The following is a 16039-nucleotide window of genomic DNA, read 5'->3' as shown; positions in this document are numbered from 1 at the left end:
GGTGCTGGCTGTGTACAGCTACCAGGTACTGACCATCTTGAGTACGTGCAACACATTGTCAAAAGAAACAGAGAAAAATATGAGAAAAACAGTGAGGAGATCGAGAGCGCTGTTGAGGAATATGAGCAGAACAGAGGTGTGACTGACGAATGGTGTAATCTGGCACCTGAATCAGATCTCGTAAGGTTGCCACTTGTTGAACAAGAAAGAGAGCGAGACAATGAAAATGAACAGGAAGATGTGCCCGACTACAGCCGTCAGGCTGATGCTTCAACAGAAGTCAGAGCCATCAGGGAACCCCCTGCTATTGATCCCACATTGTTACGTCAGATGTTTCAGAATCTGAACAAGAAGCAAGCCTGCATATTTTATGCAGTTAGAGACTGGTGCATTAAAAGAGTCTGTGCTCTAAATCCAGAGCAGTTTTTCTTTTATATTAATGGTGGTGCTGGAACAGGAAAATCACATCTTATCAAATGCATCTACTCAGAAGCATCTAAGATACTGAGCAAAGTGCCCAGATATGCAGACGACGTTGACATATCAAAACCCACTGTCCTGTTAACTGCTTTCACTGGGACTGCAGCTTTTAACATTTCTGGAACAACACTGCATTCTCTTCTCAAGCTGCCTAGAAGCTTAAAACCTCCCATTCAGGGACTTGGCAATCAGCTGGATGAAGTCAGATCAGAACTTTTGAATGCTGAAATAATCGTCATTGACGAAGTGTCTATGGTGTCAAGACATCTGTTTGCATATGTAGATGCAAGACTCAAACAGATCAAAGGGACTCGGAGACCCTTTGGAGGCATGTCAGTCATTGCTGTCGGAGACTTCTATCAGCTACCCCCAGTGCGACAGTCTAAACCTCTCTGTGTGCACGACCCGTCTGAGATCGACCTGTGGCGGGAGCATTTTCAGATGATCACTCTGACTGAGATTATGCGTCAGAAAGATGATGTTGTCTTTGCAGAGATGCTGAACAGAATTCGTGTGAAAGGAAAGTTGGATGAGCTTTGCGAAGCAGATAGAAATTTGTTGTCACAGGCCATAACTGAACCAGCCCTTTGTCCAACTGATGCGTTGCACATTTTTGCAACTAATAAAGAAGTGGATGCACACAACTCTGCAACACTGGCTCTGCTCCACACTCATATCATTGACATCCATGCAGATGATTATAGAAAAGATCCTAGAACTGGCAGAATGGCACTTCAAGACAGACCATTGAAAGGAGGTAAAAACGAGTTACCAGACACACTGAAAGTTGCAGAAGGAGCTCGTGTCATGCTCACCAGAAACATTGACATACAAAATGGTTTGGTTAATGGAGCTTTTGGAAAACTACTTAGAGTAGTTCACTCTGAAAACGACCAACACATCATCAAGCTTGGACTTAAAATGGATAATGAGACATCTGGAAAGAATAACCGCACACCAGCAGACGACATGGTGTACATTGAGAGAGCAGAGGAGAATCTGAAGCAGAAAGGAGTGGTACGAAGACAGTTCCCAGTGAAGCTGGCCTTTGCATGTACAATACATAAGGTACAGGGTATGACAACTACATCAGCTGTTGTCTCTCTTAAGAGCATTTTTGAGCCCGGCATGGCCTACGTAGCTGTCAGTAGAGTGACGTCTCTCAGTGGACTGTATCTTCTTGATATGGAGGAGAAAAAAATATTCACCAACCCAGAAATCACTGCAGCGCTTGAGAACATGAGACAAGCCAACCTTGATGACATGATGCCTCTTCTACACGTGAGGCAAACACTGAGCAGGTCAGAGGTTTTCACCATTGTTCATCATAATACAGAGGGACTGCCAGCTCACATTAATGACATCAAAAGTCACCATGAATTGTGTCTAGCAGATGTTTTGTGCCTAACAGAAACACACCTGCGGGGCTCTTTTGTCGCAGAGAGTCTCCACTTGGAAAATTACAATTTGTTCAAACGCAACAGACACCTGTCCTACACAAACTTTCCCCAGATGGCAAACAGAAGTGGTGGTGGAGTTGCTGTTTATGTGAAAAGTGACATTCAAGTGCATGAAAAACAGTACATCCATAATGTAACTGACCTTGAATTTCTGGCTTTAAAGGTTGAAGCACCAGTCAGTGCTCTGATTGCAGTTGTATACAGACCTCCAGACTACACTCTGAGGCCATTCCTGAAAAACCTGGTAAGCCTATTAGACTCATTGGAGATCATGGACTGTCATCCCATCATAGTTTGTGGTGATTTTAATGAGAATGTTTTATCCAGTGCAAACAAACCAATCCTGGAGCTGTTTGAGTCTAGGGGATACGCACAGGTCATCACTGCCCCTACCACAGAGAAGAACACACTGCTTGACCTAATTTTCATTTCTCAGTCAGATCGATGTCTCCATTCTGGAGTCATGAAGACCTACCATAGTTACCATGACCCAGTATACTGTGTATTGTCCTGTGATGATTCATGATCTAGATCTTTGAATACAGTAAGTAATAGCTATATTTTTGAATGACTTAAGAAAGTAGAGCGATGCTTGAACTCCAGAAAGAAGTCCAGACGCTTTTCTTTGCAAGCTCCTTTGACTACGATGACCTGGATGACTGAGAACCTTCACAGACATAAAGTAGAGCGATATTTAAAAGTTGACGCCCTGCATTGCAGTATAATGTTTGAATTGTTTACATAAAATACAATTACATGAATTAAGTAATGATATCAGTAAAAGATGACAATTTTATTTATTACAGAAAATCTAAAATTCACTAACAGTAACCTATAAATGTTAGAAAAATCAAATATAGCAGTTTAAAATGAATAGTGTAGGCATATCCTCTCCGCAGCCAGGCTTCAACATCCTGCCAGGCTGCCCCAGTCTCACTGTGGCTGGGAGGGAGGGAGGGTGGACCAGAGGATTGCCTACACAACACATAAATGTTCAACAGCTTCTTCATTGTTTCTGAGAGAACAATAATGACTAAAGGTTGCTTTTTAAAAAAACAAACAAACAAACAAACAAACCTAATTACAGCAATAATGACAGTTAAGCCACTTTATGTGTGCCTCTATTTTGAAATACTATTTACAAAAATGTTATTATTTTGGTTTGTTATAAACTTTAAACTTTTTCAAAAGTATACGATTATATTTTTGGACCAATTTTACTATGAAACATAAATTTTTATGAGCTTTTATCATGTTTCTGGCCAGTGCAATCATCAGGGTGGGTCTGGGTTGATAACTGCACATTTCTGGCCAGAAATGTTTCAGCAGTGTTACATATGTAGTGCATATGTTACACTTGCTTTCTGTTACCAGCTGATACCCTACATTTGTATAGACATTGGATGGTGTGAGGTTGGGGAGTTGAGTGGGAGGGGGGGGAGGGTACGGTGGGAGTTGAGGGGGGGGGGGTTCCTTTCCTGTTAGGTTTCCTTTTTTTTCCTTTTTTTTTTTTTAAGCAAGACACAGTCCTCCTGTGTCTTCTCCAAGCTTCACATGTAAAATCCAACAATGTGAAGCACATAGCAGCCAGAAACTGTAATGCCACAGATCAGAGAAACTTCATCATCACCATCTTCATCGCCATACGATCAGAGCGTGAGACTTCACATCTGGAGCACAGGAGAGATTCTGTGATAAGTCCTCCTTCTAGCTTGTCCCACAAGCAGCCGGTGAGATTTACTCACAACAAAAAGGGTTAATGACATAATTTCCATGAAAACATGTATTCATTCTTTGTGAAGTGTTTAAATTGTGTTTTCACTTGACCTTAGGAGTGTTAGAGTGTATTGTAATGTCTGTACTCAGGTGTTTCCCTCTGTGATCCATCCCCTTCAGAGCTGAGACACTCAGGACTGAACAGACGGCACAGTTTCTGTGACTGAGCCTCCAAAACACCTTCTTTGAAACCACTCATGATAGAAGGGCTTCATATTTGCAGCAGCACTACTACAGGTATTCAGTTTATTACAGGATGTGTTTGTTTCTTAGGACCAGCTCTGAGTGCACACTACCTAACATATACACCTTTCTGTTTATTACAAACCCACTACTCTGGATCATATGGCCAGTTGGCAGGAATGTTGCTGCAGGAAAACATCCCTGGAGATCACCATCATTGTCAGACTGACTGTGCCTCCTCTGTGCAGTGTCAAGATCCTCTCTAAATGAGTGTGTAAGTTAACATTTTCATTATTTTATTCCCTTTGACAAGACAAGTATCACTGATATTTACATTTACAACTACATATTCCTGTTTTCTGCTCTTCTTTTAAAGTCCTCAGCTATCCTGCTTCTGTGCTGCTTGCCACACATCAAACACTGGCCGGATGACAGGGAGGATCCACTCTGAAGTCACTGGACATGATGAGGATCATATGGGACTTTATAGTTTCACAGAAACGATGTGCTCTGTGATTACAGGTTTTAAATGGACATAATGACTGCCTCTCTCTGATCAACAGGCTAAAGGATTGTTGTCATTGTTAGTGCTCTGTACAATGTATGCTTATTTAGTATTTCATCACAGAGCAAACCTTTTTTTCTTTAACATATTTTTATTTTTTTATTTGTGGGGATAGGTTAATTGATTAATTCAAATTGTCACTAGGTGTGAATGTGCGAGTGAATGTGAGTATGAATGGTTGTCTGTCCCTGTGTGTTGGCCCTGTGACAGACTGGCGACCTGTCCAGGGTGTACCCCGCCTTTCGCCCTATGACAGCTGGGATAGGCTCCAGCGCCCCCCGCGACCCTGGAAAGGATAAGCGGAAGCGAATGGATGGATGGATGGATATTTTTATTTTGTTCTAATGTTGAATTAACTGTGGGGATTTTTTTTAAGTGGGCACTCGGGATGTCATATGACCAGAAATGTGGTAACTGGAATTCAACAGTATGGAAGAAAAAATCTGCTAAGAACAAAACACACACAAAACCCCCCAAGAAAATTCAAATTCATTCCATGTAATCCAATCTAAAACATTTTAAACTGCTGAACAGCAACACAAACAGCGTTAAAAAACAGTGTTAACAGAATGATTATGATGATTTTGTACCAAAGTTTCAGGTCACATGGCACACCTAGTGTGTAGTGTGGGGTATCAGCTGGTAAGTATAGGTTTTTTTTTTCATATTTGTGTCCTTAGAGTTCAGATAGATAAAGCCTTGTGTATAATAATTAGTCATAACCACAACTCAAAGTCAGGGACTAACTAATTTTGGGACTTTGTGTCTGAGCCCAGGTTAAAACAATGTGTAAAAAAGCATTTAGTGGCATGGCTGAACAATGCTGTATTGATACTTATTTATCCATGTTCACAAAAAGGACTAATGTGTTTATTTGATTATTTGCATGTGTTAAACTGTGTCACCACCTTACGCTTTCATTTGACTTTACTCAAAAATCTCTATACAGTTCTCTTTTACCACTGTGTGGACTCTGTTTACATTAAAACATAAAGAAGAATGAGTAATAAAAAGATGTGTAGACAGATTAAGTAGACCGATAGAAACAGCTGTTCAGCCATGTTCTAAGAAACCAACACAATTTAAAGGTTCAGGATTGTGGTTTTAAAAGTTGAATTTTCATGTATTTCATATCTTGCTTATTATTTTTTATTTAGTTATTTAATTTAGTTATTTTTATTTATTCTACTAGTCCTTTTCAGAAAGAAGCTGTAAAATATGACTTAAGATTTTTTATGTTATTTTCTATGACATACAAAACAAATTGATGTATGTAATACTATTAAACATGATATACACATGTGTATATGTCTGAAAAACATTATGCTGTATATTAAAGTTTGTATTTTCTCCAGAATTTTTGTTCATCTTTTAAGTTCATTTCAATTAGAAGAATTTGAACTTTTAATATTCATTCAGAGGTTTTCTGACTCTAAATTTTCTTTTGTCATTACTCATCTTTTTATTATTTACATTTTAAACATGTTTAGCTTTTTTCCAACTTCTTCCGTGTGAACATCAGCTTTCAAAAGTTCTGCACTTTTGTTTTCAGGTGAAAATTTCTGTATTTTTCAGCTCATTCAGAATTTTTAACTTAACATTCAGCAATTAATTCATTTCAGTGCATACATTCAGATTCAAGCATTCACACTGCAGTTTCTTCAGAAAATGCACTTTCTAGTATTTTATTATTATGGATTCCGTACGTTTTTTGTAATCTATCTCCTTCAAAACCGTTCAACTTAGAAAAACCATTCAAACACCATTAGATTCCTATTCTTTTGGACATGACTGCTTCTATTTTTCTCATTTTTAACATTTATATTTTTAATTTTATTCAACTTTTTTCAACAAAAATTTCCCATGTATTTCAATGGGGAGACCCTTCAAATTCTCATTCAACTTCCTCCTCTTTAAACTGTATCTACTTCCACATACATTGACATAGAGCCACCATTCAAACTTTAAAACGAAGACAAGACATTCAACTATTCAACTTGTATTTATCTTTTCAATATCTATTATACTTTTTCTTCAGTTCCAGTTTAAGTTTCATGATGTTTTTTCACCCGTTTCAGAGTTTATAATGGGTGTGTATGGGACGGAATGTTGGGGCTAGAGTGAGACAGCTCAACTGCTAGAGTGAGAGGAGCAAAAAAATTAATCTTAAAATCTTTTTTAAAACTGCTGCTGTGTCCGCAGCGTTTGCTCTACAGGTATGATTTTACCCTCAAAACGTAGCCATGGCTGTCCTCTTTCATCCAATGTGTTTACTATTGTACTAGGTGTTATGGTTCTTTCATAAATGTCACCAATGCACAGCCTCCTCCCTCCAACTCTTCCATAGACTCTAATGTTAAAATGGCTCAGAAGGTTCGTTTGAAAATCAGAAGAGCATGGTGTCTTTCCACTGTCACCACGTCCATATAATAAACTCCACAGGCATGAAAACTGAGAATTAGGTAGACTAGACATTGCTGTCGCTCACGGTGAAAGAATTTTGTCAATACGACTTTTACTTTTCATTTGGGAGCGATTTGTTTCGGCCTGACTTTTCTGTTCATTTTAAGCAGCAAAAGTGAGGTGCATGTCTGTGTACGTGTGTATGGAGCCCTTGGGTGCGGTCACTATAGCAACCAGGCTCACACCTGCCTGCTTAACGAGCTCTCTCTCTCACTCTGCCAAGATTCATCTTAAACACTTCTCTTTCAACTGCTGCTGTCTCCACAGTGTTACAGCCATCATTTTACCCTCAAAACGTCGCCATCGTTGTTCTCTTTCCAACATCTTGTCTTTCAAAGCTCAGAGATGTAAACTTTTTAAACTGTGTGGATCCAAGTGGAGGGATCACATTTTAGTCATTCAGTGATTCAAAGAATATGACCTTTTAATATTCTTTCAGATGTTTTCTGACTCTAAATGTTCTTTTCTCATTTCTTAGGGTTTTCTAATTTACAATTAAAACATTTTCAGCTTTTTTCCAACTTCTTCTTCTGTGTAACCTTCAGCTTTTAGCAGTTCAGCACTTTTGTTTTCAGGTTAAATTCGTTTTTTTTTTTTATCTCATTCAAGATTTTTAACTTAAATTCAGTAATTAATTCATTTCAGTGCATACATTCAGATTCAAGCATTCACACTGCAGTTTCTTCAGAAAATGCACTTTCTAGTTATATTTTATTATTATTATCTATTCCGTACGTTTTTTGTAATCCTACTCCTTCAAAACCGTTCAACTTAGAAAAACCATTCAAACACCGTTAGATTCCTATTCTTTTGGACAACACTGCTTCTATTTTTCATATTTTTAACATTTATATTTTTAATTTTATTCAACTTTATTCAACAAAAATTTATAATGTATTTCAATGGGGAGACCCTTCAAATCCTCATTCAACTTACTCATTTTTAAACTCTTACTACTTCCACATACGTTCACATAGAGCCACCATTCAAACTTTAAAACGAAGACAAGACATTCAACTATTCAACTTGTATTTATCTTTTCAATATCTATTATACTTTTTCTTTAGTTCCAGTTTAAGTTTCATGATGTTTTTTCACCCGTTTCAGAGTTTATAATGGGTGTGTATGGGACGGAATGTTGGGGCTAGAGTGAGGCAGCTCAACTGCTAGAGTGAGAGGAGCAAAAAAATTAATCTTAAAATCTTTTTTAAAACTGCTGCTGTGTCCGCAGCGTTTGCTCTACAGGTATGATTTTACCCTCAAAACGTAGCCATGGCTGTCCTCTTTCATCCAATGTGTTTACTATTGTACTAGGTGTTATGGTTCTTTCATAAATGTCACCAATGCACAGCCTCCTCCCTCCAACTCTTCCATAGACTCTAATGTTAAAATGGCTCAGAAGGTTCGTTTGAAAATCAGAAGAGCATGGTGTCTTTCCACTGTCACCACGTCCATATAATAAGCTCCACAGGCATGAAAACTGAGAATTAGGTAGACTAGACATTGCTGTCGCTCACGGTGAAAGAATTTTGTCAATACGACTTTTACTTTTCATTTGGGAACGATTTGTTTCGGCCTGACTTTTCTGTTCATTTTAAGCAGCAAAAGTGAGGCGCATGTCTGTGTACGTGTGTATGGAGCCATTGGGTGCGGTCACTATAGCAACCAGGCTCACACCTGCCTGCTTAACGAGCTCTGCCTGCCACTGTACCAAGATTCATCTTAAGCACTTCTCTTTCAACTGCTGCTGTGTCCACAGTGTTACAGCCATCATTTTACCCTCAAATTGTCGCCATTATTGTTCTCTTTCCAACACCGTATCTTTCAAAGCTCAGGCATTTAAACTTTTTAAACTGTGTGGATCAAAGTGGAGGGATCACATTTGAGTCATTCAGTGATTCAAAGAATATGACCTTTTAATATTCTTTCAGATGTTTTCTGACTCTAAATGTTCTTTTCTCATTTCTTAGGGTTTTCTAATTTACATTTAAAACATTTTCAGTTTTTTTCCAACTCCTTCTTCTGTGTAACCTTCAGCTTTTAGCAGTTCAGCACCTTTGTTTTCAGGTTGAATTCGTTTTTTTTTGTTTGTTTTTTTTATCTCATTCAATATTTTTAACTCAAAATTCAGCAATTAATTCATTTCAGTGCATACATTCAGATTCAAGCATTCACACTGCAGTTTCTTCAGAAAATGCACTTTCTAGTTAGTGTGAATGCTTGAAAAGCATTCACAGTATTGTTCTTCTAATCTTTATTATTATTAGTGTGAATGCTTGAAAAGCATTCACAGTATTGTTCTTCTAATCTTTATTAGTGTGAATGCTTGAAAAGCATTCACAGTATTGTTATTCTAATCTTTATTATTATTATTATTATTATATTTTATCTATTCCGTACGTTTTTTGTAATCCTATAACTTCAAAACCGTTCAACTTAGAAAAACCATTCAAACACCGTTAGATTCCTATTCTTTTGGACAACACTGCTTCTATTTTTCTCATTTTTAACATTTATATTTTTAATTTTATTCAACTTTATTCAACAAAAATTTCCCATGTATTTCAATGGGGAGACCCTTCAAATTCTCATTCAACTTACTCATTTTTAAACTCTTACTACTTCAACATACGTTCACATAGAGCCACCATTCAAACTTTAAAACGAAGACAAGACATTCAACTATTCAACTTGTATTTATCTTTTCAATATCTATTATACTTTTTCTTCAGTTCCAGTTTAAGTTTCATGATGTTTTTTCACCCGTTTCAGAGTTTATAATGGGTGTGTATGGGACGGAATGTTGGGGCTAGAGTGAGGCAGCTCAACTGCTAGAGTGAGAGGAGCAAAAAAATTAATCTTAAAATCTTTTTTAAAACTGCTGCTGTGTCCTCAGCGTTTGCTCTACAGGTATGATTTTACCCTCAAAACGTAGCCATGGCTGTCCTCTTTCATCCAATGTGTTTACTATTGTCCTAGGTGTTACGGTTCTTTCATAAATGTCACCAATGCACAGCCTCCTCCTTCCAACTCTTCCATAGACTCTAATGTTAAAATGGCTCAGAAGGTTCGTTTGAAAATCAGAAGAGCATGGTGTCTTTCCACTGTCACCACGTCCATATAATAAACTCCACAGGCATGAAAACTGAGAATTCAGTAGACTAGACATTGCTGTCACTCACGGTGAAAGAATTTTGTCAATACGACTTTTACTTTTCATTTGGGAACGATTTGTTTCGGCCTGACTTTTCTGTTCATTTTAAGCAGCAAAAGTGAGGCGCATGTCTGTGTACGTGTGTATGGAGCCATTGGGTGCGGTCACTATAGCAACCAGGCTCACACCTGCCTGCTTAACGAGCTCTGCCTGCCACTGTACCAAGATTCATCTTAAACACTTCTCTTTCAACTGCTGCTGTGTCCACAGTGTTACAGCCATCATTTTACCCTCAAATTGTCGCCATTATTGTTCTCTTTCCAACACCGTATCTTTCAAAGCTCAGGCATTTAAACTTTTTAAACTGTGTGGGTCCAAGTGGAGGGATCACATTTGAGTCATTCAGTGATTCAAAGAATATGACCTTTTAATATTCATTCAGATGTTTTCTGACTCTAAATGTTCTTTTCTCATTTCTTAGGGTTTTCTAATTTACATTTAAAACATTTTCAGTTTTTTTCCAACTCCTTCTTCTGTGTAACCTTCAGCTTTTAGCAGTTCAGCACCTTTGTTTTCAGGTTAAATTCGTTTTTTTTTTTTGTTTTTTTTTAATCTCATTCAATATTTTTAACTCAAAATTCAGCAATTAATTCATTTCAGTGCATACATTCAGATTCAAGCATTCACACTGCAGTTTCTTCAGAAAATGCACTTTCTAGTTCTATTTTATTATTATTCTGTATTCCGTACGTTTTTTGTAATCTATCTCCTTCAAAACCGTTCAACTTAGAAAAACCATTCAAACACCGTTAGATTCCTATTCTTTTGGACAACATTGCTTCTATTTTTCTCATTTTTAACATTTATATTTTTAATTTTATTCAACTTTATTCAACAAAAATTTATAATGTATTTCAATGGGGAGACCCTTCAAATCCTCATTCAACTTACTCATTTTTAAACTCTTACTACTTCCACATACATTGACATAGAGCCACCATTCAAACTTTAAAACGAAGACAAGACATTCAACTATTCAACTTGTATTTATCTTTTCAATATCTATTATACTTTTTCTTCAGTTCCAGTTTAAGTTTCATGATGTTTTTTCACCCGTTTCAAAGTTTATAATGGGTGTGTATGGGACGGAATGTTGGGGCTAGAGTGAGGCAGCTCAACTGCTAGAGTGAGAGGAGCAAAAAAATTAATCTTAAAATCTTTTTTAAAACTGCTGCTGTGTCCGCAGCGTTTGCTCTACAGGTATGATTTTACCCTCAAAACGTAGCCATGGCTGTCCTCTTTCATCCAATGTGTTTACTATTGTACTAGGTGTTATGGTTCTTTCATAAATGTCACCAATGCACAGCCTCCTCCCTCCAACTCTTCCATAGACTCTAATGTTAAAATGGCTCAGAAGGTTCGTTTGAAAATCAGAAGAGCATGGTGTCTTTCCACTGTCACCACGTCCATATAATAAGCTCCACAGGCATGAAAACTGAGAATTAGGTAGACTAGACATGGCTGTCGCTCACGGTGAAAGAATTTTGTCAGTACGACATGTACTTTTCATTTGGGAACGATTTGTTTCGGCCTGACTTTTCTGTTCATTTTAAGCAGCAAAAGTGAGGTGCATGTCTGTGTCGTGTGTATGGAGCCATTGGGTGCGGTCACTATAGCAACCAGGCTCACACCTGCCTGCTTAACGAGCTCTGCCTGCCACTCTGCCAAAATTCATCTTAAGCACTTCTCTTTCAACTGCTGCTGTGTCCACAGTGTTAAAGCCATCATTTTACCCTCAAAACGTCGCCATCGTTGTTCTCTTTCCAACATCTTGTCTTTCAAAGCTCAGACATTTAAACTTTTTAAACTGTGTGGATCAAAGTGGAGGGATCACATTTTAGTCATTCAGTGATTCAAAGAATATGACCTTTTAATATTCTTTCAGATGTTTTCTGACTCTAAATGTTCTTTTCTCATTTCTTAGGTTTTTCTAATTTACAATTAAAACATTTTCAGCTTTTTTCCAACTTCTTCTTCTGTGTAACCTTCAGCTTTTAGCAGTTCAGCACTTTTGTTTTCAGGTTAAATTCGGGGTTTTTTTTTTAATCTCATTCAAAATTTTTAACTTAAATTCAGTAATTATTTCATTTCAATGCATACATTCAGATTCAAGCATTCACACTGCAGTTTCTTCAGAAAATGCACTTTCTAGTTAGTGTGAATGCTTGAAAAGCATTCACAGTATTGTTCTTCTAATCTTTATTCTATTTTATTATTATCTATTCCGTACGTTTTTTGTAATCTATCTCCTTCAAAACCGTTCAACTTAGAAAAACCATTCAAACACCATTAGATTCCTATTCTTTTGGACATGACTGCTTCTACTTTTCTCATTTTTAACATTTATATTTTTAATTTTATTCAACTTTATTCAACAAAAATTTCCCATGTATTTCAATGGGGAGACCCTTCAAATTCTCATTCAACTTACTCATTTTTAAACTCTTACTACTTCAACATACGTTCACATAGAGCCACCATTCAAACTTTAAAACGAAGACAAGACATTCAACTATTCAACTTGTATTTATCTTTTCAATATCTATTATACTTTTTCTTCAGTTCCAGTTTAAGTTTCATGATGTTTTTTCAGCCGTTTCAGAGTTTATAATGGGTGTGTATGGGACGGAATGTTGGGGCTAGAGTGAGAGAGCTCAACTGCTAGAGTGAGAGGAGCAAAAAAATTAATCTTAAAATATTTTTTAAAACTGCTGCTGTGTCCACAGCGTTTGCTCTACAGCCACCATTTTACCCTCAAAACGTAGCCATCGCTGTCCTCTTTCATCCAATGTGTTTACTATTGTCCTAGGTGTTACGGTTCTTTCATAAATGTCACCAATGCACAGCCTCCTCCCTCCAACTCTTCCATAGACTCTAATGTTAAAATGGCTCAGAAGGTTCGTTTGAAAATCAGAAGAGCATGGTGTCTTTCCACTGTCACCACGTCCATATAATAAGCTCCACAGGCATGAAAACTGAGAATTAGGTAGACTAGACATTGCTGTCGCTCACGGTGAAAGAATTTTGTCAGTACGACTTTTACTTTTCATTTGGGAACGATTTGTTTCGGCCTGACTTTTCTGTTCATTTTAAGCAGCAAAAGTGAGGCGCATGTCTGTGTACGTGTGTATGGAGCCATTGGGTGCGGTCACTATAGCAACCAGGCTCACACCTGCCTGCTTAACGAGCTCTGCCTGCCACTGTACCAAGATTCATCTTAAACACTTCTCTTTCAACTGCTGCTGTGTCCACAGTGTTACAGCCATCATTTTACCCTCAAATTGTCGCCATTATTGTTCTCTTTCCAACACCGTATCTTTCAAAGCTCAGGCATTTAAACTTTTTAAACTGTGTGGATCAAAGTGGAGGGATCACATTTGAGTCATTCAGTGATTCAAAGAATATGACCTTTTAATATTCATTCAGATGTTTTCTGACTCTAAATGTTCTTTTCTCATTTCTTAGGGTTTTCTAATTTACATTTAAAACATTTTCAGTTTTTTTCCAACTCCTTCTTCTGTGTAACCTTCAGCTTTTAGCAGTTCAGCACCTTTGTTTTCAGGTTAAATTCGTTTTTTTTTTTTTTTTAATCTCATTCAATATTTTTAACTCAAAATTCAGCAATTAATTCATTTCAGTGCATACATTCAGATTCAAGCATTCACACTGCAGTTTCTTCAGAAAATGCACTTTCTAGTTATTATATTTTATTCTGTATTCCGTACGTTTTTTGTAATCCTACTCCTTCAAAACCGTTCAACTTAGAAAAACCATTCAAACACCGTTAGATTCCTATTCTTTTGGACAACACTGCTTCTATTTTTCATATTTTTAACATTTATATTTTTAATTTTATTCAACTTTATTCAACAAAAATTTATAATGTATTTCAATGGGGAGACCCTTCAAATCCTCATTCAACTTACTCATTTTTAAACTCTTACTACTTCCACATACATTGACATAGAGCCACCATTCAAACTTTAAAACGAAGACAAGACATTCAACTATTCAACTTGTATTTATCTTTTCAATATCTATTATACTTTTTCTTCAGTTCCAGTTTAAGTTTCATGATGTTTTTTCACCCGTTTCAGAGTTTATAATGGGTGTGTATGGGACGGAATGTTGGGGCTAGAGTGAGACAGCTCAACTGCTAGAGTGAGAGGAGCAAAAAAATTAATCTTAAAATCTTTTTTAAAACTGCTGCTGTGTCCGCAGCGTTTGCTCTACAGGTATGATTTTACCCTCAAAATGTAGCCATCGCTGTCCTCTTTCATCCAATGTGTTTACTATTGTCCTAGGTGTTATGGTTCTTTCATAAATGTCACCAATGCACAGCCTCCTCCCTCCAACTGTTCCATAGACTCTAATGTTAAAATGGCTCAGAAGGTTCGTTTGAAAATCAGAAGAGCATGGTGTCTTTCCACTGTCACCACGTCCATATAATAAACTCCACAGACATGAAAACTGAGAATTTGGTAGACTAGACATTGCTGTCGCTCACGGTGAAAGAATTTTGTCAATACGACTTTTACTTTTCATTTGGGAACGATTTGTTTCGGCCTGACTTTTCTGTTCATTTTAAGCAGCAAAAGTGAGGTGCATGTCTGTGTGCGTGTGTATGGAGCCATTGGGTGCGGTCACTATAGCAACCAGGCTCACACCTGCCTGCTTAACGAGCTCTGCCTGCCACTGTGCCAAGATTCATCTTAAACACTTCTCTTTCAACTGCTGCTGTGTCCACAGTGTTACAGCCATCATTTTACCCTCAAATTGTCGCCATTATTGTTCTCTTTCCAACACCGTATCTTTCAAAGCTCAGGCATTTAAACTTTTTAAACTGTGTGGATCAAAGTGGAGGGATCACATTTGAGTCATTCAGTGATTCAAAGAATATGACCTTTTAATATTCATTCAGATGTTTTCTGACTCTAAATGTTCTTTTCTCATTTCTTAGGGTTTTCTAATTTACATTTAAAACATTTTCAGTTTTTTTCCAACTCCTTCTTCTGTGTAACCTTCAGCTTTTAGCAGTTCAGCACTTTTGTTTTCAGGTTAAATTCAGGTTGTTTTTTTTTTTTTTTTGTCTCATTCAAAATTTTTAACTCAAAATTCAGTAATTAATTCATTTAAGTGCATACATTCAGATTCAAGCATTCACACTGCAGTTTCTTCAGAAAATGCACTTTCTAGTTGAAATATAACATTAGTAAAAAAGCAGTTAAGTGAAGTAATTAAAGTAAAAATACTCGTGAGTATTTAAATAAGTATAAAGATACAGGCTGGGTTCACAGATTTTCTGTTAACAGCTGTCAGGTGCCAAAAACTTCTCATCTTCCTAATAAATGCCTCTAATGCAGTGTCTAAAATGCAAGCATTCTTTGTTAATAACCACCGTCTGCCTCTATAAAAGAAATCTACTTTATGTTTCTCCTAAAGTGAAGCTTCTGCTGTCACAATGAGCCAGTCACTAAAGCCTTACTGTTATCACTTGACCCTGCTTCAGCCCAACACACCAACACTGCAAACAAATGTAGAAGTTGTACACCTGATATGAGAGTCTGATTCTGGTGGTAAACTTAGCATGAGGTAAAATATTCAATTTGTTTGGCTAAATGACCTCCTCAACATGTCTTTAAGTTCTCCAGAGGCCTGGTAATGAACTAAGCATTGATTCAGGTGTGTTGACCCAGGGTGATCTCTAAAACCTGCAGGACACTGGCCCTTGAGGCCTGGAGTTAAAATATGAGTAACTGTATTCCGTTACAGTTACCGTTTAAAAAGGTGGTATTTAGAATACAGTTACTTTGTTGAAATAAATGGATTACACTGCGGTACTCTCCTGTTTCATATTGTGGTGGGTCAGGACTGTTTGGGTTTTGTTTGACAGCTATG

At 37.2% G+C, this 16039-nt stretch overlaps 1 long non-coding RNA gene across 1 annotated transcript; it reads left to right on the top strand.

Moving 5' to 3' along the window:
• The first annotated feature begins 3391 nt into the window (after positions 1-3391).
• LOC143421140 (uncharacterized) lies at positions 3392-4574 on the top strand. The gene is made up of 3 exons (XR_013100897.1): positions 3392-3953; positions 4070-4173; positions 4276-4574. It is a non-coding gene; the product is annotated as an uncharacterized LOC143421140 (long non-coding RNA).
• The last annotated feature ends 11465 nt before the right edge of the window (positions 4575-16039 follow it).

The sequence above is a fragment of the Maylandia zebra genome, linkage group LG2 (genome assembly GCF_041146795.1).
Source record: "Maylandia zebra isolate NMK-2024a linkage group LG2, Mzebra_GT3a, whole genome shotgun sequence".
NCBI classification, from domain to species: Eukaryota; Metazoa; Chordata; class Actinopteri; order Cichliformes; family Cichlidae; genus Maylandia; species Maylandia zebra.
The sequence above is the reverse complement of the archived record's forward strand: the minus strand, read 5'-3'. Positions and strand labels throughout refer to the sequence as shown.